Source organism: Aedes aegypti, chromosome 2 (genome assembly GCF_002204515.2).
Source record: "Aedes aegypti strain LVP_AGWG chromosome 2, AaegL5.0 Primary Assembly, whole genome shotgun sequence".
Taxonomy (NCBI): Eukaryota; Metazoa; Arthropoda; class Insecta; order Diptera; family Culicidae; genus Aedes; species Aedes aegypti.
This window is the reverse complement of record NC_035108.1, coordinates 28,114,411-28,130,069: the sequence shown is the minus strand read 5'-3', so window position 1 is coordinate 28,130,069 and position 15,659 is coordinate 28,114,411. Positions and strand designations below refer to the sequence as shown.

Sequence of the window (15,659 nt, the reverse complement as noted above, 5' to 3'; positions counted from 1 at the left end):
AACACAACAAATAAGTGCCAAATTGACTTGATAAATTATTATTTTGTTATACAACTTCACAGATAGCTGACTCTCCATAACTTCACAACTGTCAGCTAAGCTAAGAGAATTTGCGTAGTGCTGGTATCGCTTCTCCAGCCACAATGCAACCTTAAATCAAAATGGCTATAGCTGTTATTCAGACACGACAATGATTTATGCTCATGCTACTAATACTAATATAATAATAATACTCGTACAAGCCCACGTGGAGCAGATGGTAAGGTTAGCGGCCGTAAATCAGTGAATCCAGGTTCAATTTTCAATCACTTATAATTATTTATCTACACATTTAAATCCCACCATATATTGCGGGGAAATTTAAAAATTTGGATTGTCTCGCGGAAATAACGCGCAGCAAGCAATCCCCGCACAGAGCAAATGAACCACAGTAAGCATGGATCAATGCAAGCGTTCACTCGTTGACGTTTGAGCGGTGCCGTGTTATTTACATGACCATGGCAACGAGTGAATTTGGCACCGCTCAAACGTCAAATTAGTGAACTCGTGCATTGATCCATTGCGGTTCTGGACATGCTTTTTTGATTCGTTGACATTTTAGGTTTGCAATATAACGATAGATAAAGTGCATCTCATCATTCAGGTCAATATATTTCCATAAGTGCTTTGACCGTATTTATAACCATAATGGCTCACAGTTGCTCATACTATCAGGTTCAAAATATTCAAATCCTCTTGCATATCTCTTTTAAAGCTATGGGCTCCATGTGTGTGGTTCATCCAACCATCCGCGGTTGTTAGACGGTCTTTACAGTCTCCCCTAAAATAATGGGATTTAAACTGTTCCTCTTGTTAGATGGCGGGCAATCTGGTATCCCTATCATTTACATTTCTTTCAACGTAGTAGTAAAGGCAAAAGTTCAATGATTTTGAACCAATAATTCGAAATCCAATATGCTACGGATACGCGGTAAACGGAATTTCTAGATTTCCTAGATGCTACAGGTCCCCATGTGTATTATTGCTATCTAAGTGATACCCATTAGCATCCAACATGTAAAGATTGTTAACTCAATCCAACACCTGGAATTTTTTCGCTAAGGTTTCGACCAAAACCCGTTGAAGCCATCAAATTTATTCTGACAGTTGAAACAGCATAAATAAAATTATTGCATTTCTTAGTCAGCGGTGACTATGATGATTTTTACGGAAAATTAAGCGATCAACAACTGTGGATTTTTCCGGAATCAAAATTTATCTTGCAACGCGTAATAGCTTTACAGTGTATTTCAATTCGTTAGCATCACCCTCGGGTTAAGAAACATGTATCTTTTCCATTTTTGATTAATTGTTGAATTAAAGTTGTATAAGCGATTGTTAAGCTTTACCTGGATACTTAGTGTACCAAAAATAGAATTTTGACATTTGCAGCAGAGTAATATTAGCGCTTATTCAACCATAAATCAGCTCTCCAAACAGCTCTAGGCCAACTTGAGGCTGATTAAAATCGCCAAAATGAGATGTTTAGGAGCTGAACAATCGAGTGTGGCACCTGTGCACAGCTTTTATTCAAACTAAGGCTGCTTTGGATAAGTTATAAAAGCGTTTATCCAGCATCAAATTGTTACCTGGGTGGTCTCCAAATGTTCATCACTCTGTGGAACCCTACGGAAACTCTCCAAGTTTTTTCCAGCCCATATTCTAATGACAATCTACTACTCTTTCATCCATAGCCGTTTTCAATACGGCCACGCAGCTTGAGGATCTTGCAATAAGGTTTATCTGAAACCATTACAAATTCAACAAAATCGCTATATAAAGTCAATCCTAAGCTTACCGTAACTTTTCCCTACACGTGACCTTTACGAGTTATCTCAACATAAAGTGCCATCAATACTAGGGCTTCACATTCTTCAAGTTGGAACTTCAATGTACAAAATCATCAAAGAGCAGAATATTCACTAAAACTGGTCTTTTGCAAGTGTGTTTCATCAACACCGATCCAGATATGCTCAACATCTTCAAAGACCGGGATTCAGAACGGAGATAGGGCGACGTCGGTTCGTTAATGTAGGACCGAGTACATATAAACATAACAAAACAGCTTCCACGCAATTTACTTATAGACGGAAACTAAAACAATACATTCTTCATAATTGCAGAAATTTGGTATTTAATTAGTGATAAGAGTCATCTGAATTACAAACTAATTTACTATTACATAGATAGGATATTGAACAACATCTTTTGAAGAACAATAGTTCAGTAGGGAATGTTCAAAACTATTGTATCGTATTTTTTAACTGAAATGAACGAAATAAAAATGAAACAATACCCAAAGAATTCAAGGACATTTCCATTATGAAATCCATCCATTATGATCCTCAGAGGCGCGTCCACGTTCGAAACCATGGGTAGAACGAACGTTGATAAATATTTTTTGGACACTGGACAGTGAAGCTAAGAAATTTTTTAATGAATTCTTAAACCGGAAATTGAATGTTACTATATTTAAAGGGTTCAACGGCAGTGGCGTAGCTACAGTTTAGGGGGCCCGGTGCGGAGGTAGATGTGGGGGCCCCTCGTAAAGAGGTTTGCAAAATATGTCTTTTATTAGCGAGTTCACACGTACCTTCAGTATTTGTTAAGATAAATCGTGATTAAAAGCTCAAAAAAATAATTTCCACCCAGAAATACTTTTTGTTGCTACGTCTTGTGGAACCTAAAAAAAAATGTTTTACCGAGATCTCGTAAATGTTTACCGAATATCGGTAGCCATTGCCGAAATCTCGATAAAAAACTTGGATTGCGGAAATATAACTAAACTAATAACCGAGATACTTGTTATTAATTATGAATCGTGGTTTACGGCCAACCAGCCGAGTGGAAGTTTAACAACTACCGAAAAGCTAAACATTTCATATAATTTGCAATATGATTAGATGGACAAATTTACGTGAAGATTTGCGAAAAAGTTACACGTCTTCTCAGTGAGAATCGAACTCGACTCGGGGAGTCGTGAGTTTCTATTCTCACTGAGAAGACGTGTAACTTTTTCGCAAATCTTCACATCAATTAGTCCATCTAATCCAATTGCAAATTAATGTAATGTTTAGCTTTTCGGTAGTTGTTCACAGTTAAAAACAATGAAGATTACACGTAATGTAAACTTCATTTATGCGATGTAAACATGACGTCATGTAAATTTAAGTCTGAAATCATGTAAAAATGTGTTATATGTCATGTAATCACACAGGATCCTGCTGGATTACATGACATATAATTGAAATTTACATGACATATCATGTAAATATCCATGATATTCCACGCTCCAATTATGTGCATTATGTGTCTCAGAAATTTACACGTTTCGTTCGAACTGTGTTGATAACCGAGATTCTGTATTAAAAATTACCAAATTCTCAGTGTTGGATTCTCGGCTATTCATTTTGCTGAGGTTGACGAAATAATTTATGTGTATATAAAGCGATTGCTTCGGAAGCTTCTATATGTTTCTATTTAAAAAGAGCTTTAAAGATATTCTTGGATACCTTCCTGTATGTTGTACGTTATTTAGTAGTATGTTTACGATTATTCCTATTTGATTTCTTTAAAAACTCGTGAAAAAATTGGAACAATAGGGTCCTAAAGGCCTGTCCCAATTTTAGTGCCAAACGCTTAAGTTTAGGCTTAAAACACATATTTATTCATTTTTTTAATGTTTTTCTTTTGTTCAAGTCCAAAAAAACATTTTTTTTTTAGATTTTGTCACACTCCTTGGCTTAAACTCAAATTTTGGGTATATTTTGCTTTCCGTGTCCCTTCCAAAATGTCAGATAGGAACAACCCCAGTGTTAAAACTAAAAGTCCTGAGGTGTTTTTGTCGATTGAGCGAACGTCAAACATGATCAAAACTGTCAAGGTTCATTTATGGACCCAATTTTAAAGTTAAAGTTTTAATATGATGTAGCCGTTATTTGAGCGGGAAAAATTGCTAAAATAGTTGCAGTAACATGCTCTTTCGTGTCATTAAATAAAAACAAGATTTCATTAAACATTTTAGGACCCAATTCATAGGTAAATACATAGTGCAATCACTGGACAAATTCAAGTATTGCGCAAACCACTGAAAAATTCTTTGTTGTGGTTTTTTGTGCAGATCCAGGAGGCAATCATGATAATATGCTTGATTTTTTATGTGTTTTTTTATGACGAACTCCCAGCAAAGTTCATAGAGGTACCCTAAGAGAAATTTTAAGAATATTCTTTGGGCGCCAACCATTAATAACGTAAGAGTTTATGGCGGGAGAGGGGGATTCAAGATTTCTTACGCGCCATACAATTTATATTTAAGACGAAGGTGAAAAATCCCGAAAATTGTCTTACGTAATTAATGGATCGCCCTTGACGAAAAAACATGGACAGATTGAGGTAAAACTCTGGAGCTTCTGGAACTGCTGGAACTCTACCGAAATTTTCTAAATTCTTGGATAAAAAAAGTCCTTGTAAAAGAAGTCTTAGAAGACATTTTGCAGAAATATTTGAAAGAATTCTTGATGAAAAGAAGTTACTGGGGAAATTTTTGATTTTATCAGTTGTAGAACTTCTCGTACATGGTATCCGCATATTATCCGTACTAAATATGAAGACATGTCTCTATGCAACCGAAATAGATACATTGAGCATTCATACATGGGGTAATATTATATTCTCAAGCAACAAATTTGACCCATTTGTTGATGTCAAATATTTGTGAAATCCATCCCAATGGCGTTGGACTGTCTTAACGAACGCCGTTTTTCGAGCTTTATGATGGAAGAGAAATGCCCTTCGAACTCAATGGATTTGAACTGAATAATTTTCTGTTTCCAGTCAATCTTAAAGCCAATATTCTGTAGATCATTTCAAAAATAAATAGAATATTTGAATTTATCTTTTAGAAATTATATCTAATATGGCTATTTATCTCCAATAAATTTTAATTGAATTATCTCAGTAAGAAGAATTGATTTTAAAATTATCAATCATTGTATCTTTCGCTATTTCATAGATGTATAATGTTGTTTTGTAATTTACGGACATCCTGTGGTAATGAACAAATTCAAGAAGGGCTCCCAGTGAAAAATTAAGGACGAACCCAAAAAGATTTCCAATTATCTGAGAAATTCTCGCAAACTTCTAAAATGAATACCAGAAAAAAGTCCTCAGATAAATCTCAAGGAGTATATTTGAAAAGGTATAATTCGTGGAAGAATCCCTGGAGTCATTGCATTGGTAAAGGAATACTTGGGAAAATGTCGGACTTGACCAAGGGTACGCCAAGAAATCCCTTCAGTGGTTTTCAGGGGTAAATGTTGAGAAGTCCCCTCAATGAAATTCTTGCTTGAATCCTTGATAAATTCCTAGAACGATTCTTGTATGCAATCTTCAAGCATCGTTGAATCAAATCAGGGTAATCATTGTCGGAATCTCTGTGGCATTTTTTTTAAAACCCGTTCATATCGAAATGTCAAATCGAGTATAACTAGCTATTTTATAGCGGTTTTACGCCCGAAGCAATTCTTTCAGAAATTAATTGAAACATTTCAGGTAGCATTGCACATAATGTTCTTTACATGAAAGCACTGGAAAAAGATCCCTGAATTTGTTGCTAATGTTTATTCTGAAGAAATCAAATTAAAATTTCTGCAAAAAACCATAAAATGTCTAAACGAATTCTTGAAAGAATCTTCCCTTTTTTTAAACGAAACCTTGGAGGAATCTCAAAATAAGATTAACAAAAGAGTGATAAAATTCATGGCATATTTTCATATAAATTACCAGGCGAATTTTTTTAAGAAATATCCTGAATTATTATTTAAGGCGAGAATAAATTCAGATGATTTTTGATAAGTATTTTTGGATGATAACAAAATAAGGAATTTTGATTACCTCAAGCTCAAAGCTCACCAACGCTCCAGATTTTTGAAGGCCAACAAATGGAGGTTCATTTATTTGGAAATCAAAATTCATAAAGTAATTTTTTATAAATCCAAAGCCGTGATTAGACTCGACATTTAAAAAAAAGTATCTGAGCCTACTTAAGTTTCCATATGCGGTTTAGCTGAACGTGGCCCTTTTCGAAGGCTCAGTTCTTTCATGCGCCCAATTGATTGAACAACAACAAGGAAAATAACTTACTAAACACATATTTGTAGAGGCCCCTAAAATGTGGGGGCTCGAATTGACGATCTCCCTGGGCCCCTCTGCTGGTTCTAAATCTAGCCCTAAAGTATTGAAAATAAGGGATAATCAAGGGGCCCCTATACATAGCTAATCCAAATCTCCTCCAAAACCTGTGCTTATTATACATTTTTTTAGCTTGGGATCATACAAATTGTCAATTTCTTATAAGCTAGGTCGAACTTTCAATACTATGAGAAATCCGCACTGCAATTTTGGGGCCCCTATGAGCTCGGGGCCCGGTGCGGACCACATCCACCGCACCCCCCTAGCTACGCTACTGTTCAACGGCAAGGTCGTTACTACAAGACTAAGAAAACTTTATGTTTTCCCAGGGCTGGTAGCTACTGAGTATCTTAAAAGTAGGATATTGAAGACCTCTTGCCTGAAAAATGAGACCAAAAAGGAATCAAAAAGAAGACGAAAAGATACCAAACAGAAAACAAGGGAACAAAACGAAACCTAAAAGGAGCCAGGAAATAAGAGTTTTGAGGAGTATCACAGAAATGAGATTTCTCCAAAGATTATTTCAGAATTTCTCCAGAAGTTTTTTGAGAAATCTTTCAAAAGAATCCTTATTCCTCAAAGATTTCCAGTGATTCATCCATAGATTTCCCTGGGACTTCCTTCAAGATTCCTGGTTAGAACATCTTCCAAAATCAAATCAATAACTTTTCCAGCAATTTCCAGAGGTTTCCTTTGAAATTGTCTATCAGGATTTATTCAGAGATTACTCCAGAGATTCCTTCTAAGATTTCTACAGAAATTCTCCTCTAATTCTGTGAGACTTTCTAAAGTAAGTCTTGAAAGTTTTTTTTATCCGGAATTGTTCCATGAATGTTTCTAGGGAAATGCCAAGATTTTTTTTGCTGAAAAATAAATCCATGAGGTATTTATGAAGAAAACCTCAAAGTAATCTCTGATAAAAACCTTTGTAAAAACAGTAATCTTTAGTGAACAAGGCCCTCTGAAAGGACTCCTAGACCTTCGAGAAAGTTTTAGAAGATTTCATAGATCCAGTGATCCAGAGATAATCGAAACAAAATCAATTGAATCTTTGGATAGTATTTGGTGGGATTTTCTAAAGGAATTTCTCGAATAACATTTCCTATAAGATCCTCTTAAGAAATTTCTGGGTCCCTGGGAGGAAATATAGATGAATTCTCGAAGGAATCCACATTTTCATGCGAAGGAATTCTTGCATGGTTTCTTGAAAAAAAAAAGTTTAAGCTTTTTTTCAAATACTCAGCAATAAACTTTTGTGGATTTCTTTGGGAGAAATCTTTTCCTTTGTAAATCTTTGGAAGATCTCCTACAGTGACAACTGGAGAATTTGGTTGAAGGATCAGTGAAAAAATATATTGAGGAAATTCTAGAATAGCTTTGGAAATAGTAACAAAATAATATCCGAGAAAATGACTGGAGGCAGAAGCTAACTCCAAAGCTCATGGATTTACTGGAGCAAATTCTGGAGAAACTACTCTAAGCATGATATGTAAAATGGCTGGAAGAATTTCTGGGAGGTTTGACAGAGAATTTCAGAAGAGATCCCTCTAGGAGACCATGGAGCATTATAAATAAAATCACTATGACAATTTCTTCGAGGAATCTGAGACGAAATTCTTGAAGGATCTGTTGAACCCGATATAGTCTCTGAAGGTTTTTCCGGAGCCTGCACAACTTTGCATCATCCTACATCCTACATCTGTCCTACCCAGGTTTTATTGTGCGTAGTACAAGTCCGACCTGTCCTACCCACTTGCCGCGCCACTGATGATCCTGGACCGACCAGGAATTGCGCTTGATTGGACGCCCGTGTGTTGAAAGATCTGCTACACTTACACAAGGAACCAACCAGATGATTGCTTGAGACTAACAGACACCCTCAGTGGCGGGTGATCTTCTATTTGAAGGCAACAATAACGCCTGTCACGTCAGAATGCAGACCAATGAGGCGAAGAGGAGGAATTGATGATGCATTTTAAAACTGATCATCAGTAGACCGAATACACCTCTGCATCTACGCCATTTCTTGGAGTGCTAGTATTGACACTGGCGAATCGAGTCGAGTTCGTCAGGTTTGCAGATGACTTCGTTCTTGCGATAGCTGCGGATGAGGTGGACATGCTGACGGAGGAATCACTAGACATCATTGAATCGTGGATGACAACAGGCTAAACTTCAACAGCCACGTAGACTATGTCTGCGAAAAGGCAGCTAACACTGTAGCTAGGATTTACGGAGATGAGTTCTAGGTGGTGGATGAAGTTGTCTACAGCCCTGTCGTCGTAAAATTAGAGCTTCTTAGTCGTCCCTTTTTGAGGGGGCGATGCTATAGCTCAGAGGGCGCTTCTACTCCCAGGCGTTAATGATGTCGTCTTATTAGAAATATGACAACAATTTGAATTTAAAGGGATCGAATGTGATGGAGATTGTGTTGCTATGGGTTTTCGACTTTCAGTCTATACAGATCATCAACTGAAATCCTAAAACGGAAGCTGAATCAGTTATAACATTTTAATATATAAAAATTACGAATATCACAAATACTTCAATATACAATCCCAACAAATGAAAATCAATATGCATTTGTACGTATTTTGTTTGTGTTCCATTTCAATATGGGACAAAGAGATCACGTACATGGACTTAAACATTATTCAGCTGAAAAATTTCGTACAACGACTTCTTTACATGTGTCTATTTTATAAAATGTACTAAAATTCAGAAGAAGTGTTCAAGTTTATGGATCAATTGAATTTATTATAAATTATCAAACTATTCCTCAGGTAAGAGGTTCAATAAATAATATGAAACTCCAACGCTTTGTGAACTGAACTAAGAGCTGGACAAGCACCGTCTTAGAAGTTCACTATCTACTGTACATATGAAATGAAGATTTTTTCAGCTTCAAACTTTAACATATTTCATCAAAGTTCTAGAGTTGCTTGAGAAAATTCGATCGATATTGTTTCACGCATGCTGAAGTGTACGTCAAAATTTCAACATAATTTTGCTTTTCGTACGAAAAATGTAATTTATATACCAGGGAGCGAATTAAACATTTATTTGTGACGATGGGGCGATAGTCCGGAAAAAATGGATAAATACTGCTTTTTCTTTCATCAATTCGTTCATTGAATTTCAAGTGGATCATAAAGACCCCCTGAGTTTCTACAAAACAATTTAGGGCTATGAATAAACCACATTGTTTAATTTTAGAGCTTTACGAACCCATACGCATCCCAATCATCGTGTTTTTTGTCCATACATTTTTTTAAATTTATATGAACCGTGGTTTTGGGCCGCCTAATAATCACTTGCTTTTATCGAGAGATCTCTCGAAATAATTTAACCAGAAATTTCTTCAATAATATTGAATCATACGTAATCAAGTGCAAACTGTTAAAGCCCTGTATCATTTACTTAACGTTCAACGCTCCGTCATCGTAATCATCGTCATCATCGAAACTTCAAAAGCAGTTTTTCTGTTCAAAAATGAAAATTCTTCGATGAAAATGTGTTCAGTGTGTTTCGGTTGGAGAATAGAATATAGTGAACAAATTTTCCTGTAAATTTTCTTGATTTTGAACAAAAAAACTGCTTTTGAAAATTCCGAAATCAATGATGGATCCTGCCCCTTAAGGGATTGTGCTACTTTGCCCTGAATATTGGTTCACCAAATGTCGTTTATTCGAACGCCAGTCCGCTGAAAGCCTATTCTCCGAATACCCCGTTTTCCCAAAAAGTTTTTGGTTTTCAAAATTATCAGAACTTCATACATTTCAGAGTAGTGAACCCTAGTATACACCCTTCTTTACTTGGTTGGAGGTTCTTTCGAGTTTCACCGTCCTCATCATATTTGGAAAAAGGTAAAAAATGACCAACAATGATTGCTAATCGTTCTTTCTAATCCACCATCCTGTAACTGAGGACTATTCTCGCACCTTAATGAACTGCATTACTTCTCGGAAAAACGGAAAAATGGCATTCGGGGAACTGCGAAAAATAGAATAAAATAAAGATATTATAAAACAATATATAACACACATTTCAAACAGAAAGAAGTAATCAAAATATTAAATAAATTGATCGGAATATACAATACGTTGATCACCATTGATCCTGATTGCGTCACTCGTTCCCGCAAGAGCAGACGACGCAATTAAAGGTTCAAATACTCTTCTTCACTTGATATACATTAGTTAAAGTCATAAAGTAAACACAATTTAATTGGTTTTCTTCAGGGCGTTAAGACGCAGCTGATCTACGTGAAACAAGGTATAATCACTCCAAGGCGTTGATACAAATTATAAAATTTGATTGATTTTTTTTACAGGGCGTTAAGAGACAATTGATCTATGTGGACTAATGTTAAATTACTGCAGGATGTTGATAAAGCTTGGAATTTTCAATAAATGTCCTACAGAGGGTTGAAATGTACCTGATCTACGTAGAATAAAGTCAAATTATTTCAGGGCGTTGATATTGCTAAGAATGTGGAATTGATGTCATACGGGGCATCAAGATGATCTACATGAGACAAGATTAATTATTATAGGGCGTTTAGTAAATTTCGATTGATGTCATACAGGGCCTTAAGATGCTCCTAATCAAAGTAGAAGTTGCACCTGATCAAAGTAGAAGTTGCACCTGGTCTACATAGGATGAGGTCAAAATAATTCCAGGGCGTTGATACAGTTTGGAGTTTTATATTGATGTCCTACAGGGCGTTAAGATGCACCTAATCTACATAAAATAACCTTAAATTATTGCAGGGCGTTGACAAAGATGCATTTTTTTCAATTGATGTCCTTGTGGACGTTAAGATGTATCTTTTATACATGCGAAAAGGTCAAATTAATCCAGCGCATTTAAAAAGCTAGGAATTTTCAAATGATCATTCAGTTAACGCCCTGCTGCGCTTGCTCTACGTACGACAAGGTCAAATTAATCCAAGGCGTTGATACATCTTGACTATTTGGATTGATGTCAAACAGATAAGATGCACTTGATATTCATATTATAAAGTCAAATTACTCCCCAGAGCGTTGGTACTGCTAAGAAATTTCGATTGCAAAGATCAACGTGGAATCAAGTCAAATTACTCCAGGGCGTTTATATAGCTTGACCGATTGATGTCATACAAAGCGCCAAGGTGTTTTTGAACTACGTAAAATGAGGCCAAATTACTCCATAAGGCTTGGACTTTTTCATTGATGTCCTACAGGGCTTCGAGATGTACCTGATCTACATGGAATGAGGTCAAATTACTCCAGGGCGTAAATACAGATTGGAATTTGAATTGATATCGAACAGGGCGTTTATATGACGCTGATTTACATGGCACGAGGCCACACTACTTCAGGACGTTGATATATGGAATTATCAATTGATGTCCTACAGGGCTTTAAGATACACCTGATCTACGTAAAACATGTTCAAATTAGTGAAGGGTGTTCATACATCTTGACATTTGTCCCACAGGCCTTTAAGATGTAGCTGATTTACATGGAATTAGGTCAAAACACTCGAGGGCGTTGAGAAAGCTTGGAATATTCAATTGATGTCCTACATGACGTAAAGATGCACTTGGTCTACGTAAAATAAGGTCAAATTACTGCAGGGCATTGATAAAGCTTGAATTTTCCATTGATGCCCTACAGGTCGTAGTGGTGTACTCTATCGATATAGGATTAAGTTAAAATACTCCAGGACGTTGATAAAGTTTGGAGTTTCTATTGATGTCATACAGGGCGGTAAGATGCATTTGGTTTACATGGGATGAGGTCAAATAAATCCAGTGCGTTTATACAGCTTGAAATGTTTAAAATTTTCTAGAGGGCGTTAAGATGCCGCTGATCTACGAGAGAAAAGTTCAAATTAGTCAAGGGCGTTTATACCTCTTGACATTTGTTCCACAGGGCGTTAAAATGTAGCTGATCTACATGCGGCAAGGACAATTTACTCTAGGGCGTTGATTAAACCTGGAATTTTTAATCGATGTTAATCTACAGGGCGTTAGATAAGGTGAAATTACTCTAGAGCGTTGATACAGCTCGTGAATTTTGATTAATTTTCTACAGGGAGGTAATATGCTCCTGATCTCGAAAAGTTCTAGATGAAATAAGGTAAAATTACTCCAGAGCGTTGATACAGGTTGGAAATTTCGATTGTTGTCTTATGGGGCATTAGATTGTTGTTGATTTTGCAAAGCTCTATCACATTACTTTTTATGACTTTGAATGAAAAATTTAAAAAAACGTCTGAGAAAAGCTTCTTAGTCGTCGACTAAGCGTGACTAAGCAGGACGACAGGGCTGGTTGTCTACCTCGGATCATTGATAACGTCGGATAACAACTGCAGCAGAGTAATTTGAAGACGTATAATTGCCGGAAGTCGTGCTTACTACGGACACCACAAGACCTTGCGGTCTGGTTAACTTAACCTCCGTACTAAGTCCGAATTAGTTGGCGTAACATTGTGGCGCCAGTCGTGTCTTGAAGGACGTAGCGCGATCAAAAGTAAAGTAAATACTGTAGCTAGGATTATGTCCAACATTGGAGGGTCAAGAAGCAGTACGAGGCGTCTTCTGGCCACCGTATCATCGTCCATGTTGAGACACGGAGTTCCAGTTTGAGCTGCAGCGTTGGGAACTAAACGCAATCGAGAGAAGCTGGCAGGTACGTTCCGGTTCATGGCTATACGGGTGCTGAGTGCCTACCGCACTATATCATCGGTGGCAGTGTGTCTTAGCGCCGGAATGATCCCCATCTGCGTCCCTCTAGCTCAAGACATCCAGAGGAGGGACACAAGGAATGTGAGGAATACCAACAGATTGGATGCAATGGCTAAGTAACTGCGGGAGTGGAATAACTCGGAAAGGAAGATTGGAAGAAATAAATATAGAGGAGAATAGGAAGATAGGAAGATAAGATGATATGCAGGTAGGAAGATAGTAAAGAGATGATAGAAGGACCATATTGAATGATGGAAGATCGAATTTCAATTGATTTGATTCTTTAAAATGTCTACAAAGAATTTACTTAAGTTGGTTTAAAAAAATAGCATCAAAAACGTTGCTAGCCACACTAAAATCCTTTTACGAATAAATTGAACAATATTTCCATGTTTTTATACGAGATACATGTTTAGTAGAGTGATGCAAATTTTGAAATGTTTGCTCCCCTATGCTTAAACGATTTTAATTATGGTAAACAGCATCCTCCCAAAGTTTGAAGTGATTTGGAAGAAATTTGACTGTGCACACGCCATTTGAAGTTTGTATGGAGATTACTATGGAAAATGCCAAACTTTTGTGTTCAGTCCTCTATCTCTTCGTCATGATATTTTATGAAAAAGTAAACAAATTCTTCTAATGTGAAATCCCCCAGCTACAACTTTGCCCAAGACCGCTTTTTGATCAGACCTCAGGATAAATTGTTATTCATCGTCATAAAGTTGGTTTGCATGTAGCATGCTTCACTAACTGTTCGACAGGCAACAGTGGTGCTCCTGGCAGAAAGAATAGATCAAAGTAATCCAGGCTACTATGTTCTACAGCAAAAAGCAGTGTTGCTCTGAAAGTAATTGAATGATCATCTCAGCATGATTTACACTTTGTTATCAAAAATAACAAATTATCCTTACGTCCCATCGAAATGTGGTTTTCGGCAAAGTTGTAGCTGGGAAGTTTGTACATGAGATGAGTGTGTTCACTTTTCCATATATTATTATGGCGAGCAGTTAGAGGATTGAACACAAAAGATTTGCCTTTTCCATAGTAATTTCCATATAAACTTCAAATAGCGTGTGCATAACTAAATTTCTTCCGAATCACTTAAAATTTTGGGAGGATCATTTCCATCATAATTGACATCGTTTAAGCATAGGGGAGCAAAAACTTCAAAATTTGCATCAGTCTAATGTTTAGACAGTAGGATTCAACATAGTTGAGAATATTTTTTTGGATTTGCACAAACAGATAAAGGAGGAGATTATCCATCAAAATGTATTCTTAACGGAAAATGACTCAGTGCCAACTATTTATTACGATTTAAAATGCAGGAATGCTTCATCAAATCAACAACTTCATGAGTAAGATTTATGACAAAACTCAGTTATGACTTAAATGCCGTGTTCATTAACCAATTAGAATCAAACTAAACTATTCCAACAAAAAGGCCCGAATACCGGAACCTCTGCCCCATTAGCAATAAGTAATGACGATAAACTTCGCTTCCTAGCTTGCAGCGCAAAAAGTTGTGCCGAAACACGAAATCTCAGAACGGCGCTTTGTCTCCGTCATCTAAAACGACGCAACGGCCGCACTGGGAACACGTAATCCATAATTAAACAGTCGTAAATTTGAGCTACGGTCTGCACAGATAAGAATTAAACTTACAAATGTTTGCGGTCTCGTACCTCGGATTGGGCTTTGTTCTTCTCGCTCCGAACGGGTATGGTGGACTGTAATGGTAATACGAAATATGGTAGCACCAGAAATATCTCGATGGCCCACTTCGCCGGATTGAGTTTATGCACGGCACCGCGTCTTTTAGTCACGTAAAATGCTGGAACGCTAGGATTCTGGGTCGTCTCAATCGCTGACCGAACACTCGAACACGATTTGCTTGTTTTTGCACTAAACACTGCACACTAACTTCAAAGTGATCTCACTTGAGCCCAATTCTTCCACTTGCTGGGGCCTTTGAATCGAATGTAGGACTAATCAACACACCGAATCCAAACAGACATCGATCAATACACTTCGATTGTGTTGTTTTCCTCTTCTAATAAACAAACATCCAGAGATGGACATTGAGCGCTTCACCAGACGGCCGAGACATCAACAAAGAGGTGATCTCTGTGAAACACTTTCGACTCGACACGCTCTTCATTCACGCACGACGTCAAACCAATCCCTTTTCCAGCATTCACTTTCACCGCATTGGAACAGGTAGATAGAATCAATCACCTCACAATCGGCACCGGCGAGAATCATAAATCATGAATTCGATCGATTGATAGCCGCTATTAACGAAGCAGCACACAAAGCGCGATTAGAGAACCGACCAAACGAAAAGACCGACGATGGACGACGCGACCGTTAATACGCCTCAGTGAACATCCGACGGAGAACTAAACGTGCGAACTAATCGCCGCATGGTGCGAAGCCGTTGCGTTGACGCCGACGCGCCAAGCTTCCCGCAATTCGTTTGGAGCGCGCGCCACTCGGCAAGCTGCTGGCTGCTGCCGTGAGCAAACTCTGCGCGATCGAAGGTCGCTCTGCAGATGGATACGACAGGGGTATGCGATATACCGAATGATTATCTGGAAAACGATCAATGCGCATCGTAACTTCTGGCTGTGCGTACACAAATTATGTCTGCTCTCGGAAGGTTTTAAAACTACCTAATCCAATAAAACAGTGCTTC

General features: G+C 37.4%; 1 protein-coding gene across 10 annotated transcripts in view; it reads right to left on the bottom strand.

Annotated features, from left to right (window-relative positions):
* The window catches only part of LOC5573236 (rap guanine nucleotide exchange factor 4), a 1,027,655-nt gene that overhangs the window by 588,042 nt on the left and 423,954 nt on the right, over positions 1–15,659 (bottom strand). The window contains exon 1 of one of the 10 annotated variants that reach the window (XM_021840366.1): positions 14,647–14,876. The exons of 7 other annotated variants lie outside the window; for them this stretch is intronic. The gene's annotated coding sequence lies outside the window, so the exon portion shown is untranslated. Of the gene's footprint in view, positions 1–14,626; positions 14,877–15,659 lie in introns of those variants that run through there. 2 more of the 10 variants (XM_021840364.1, XM_021840365.1) reach the window with 2 other exon arrangements.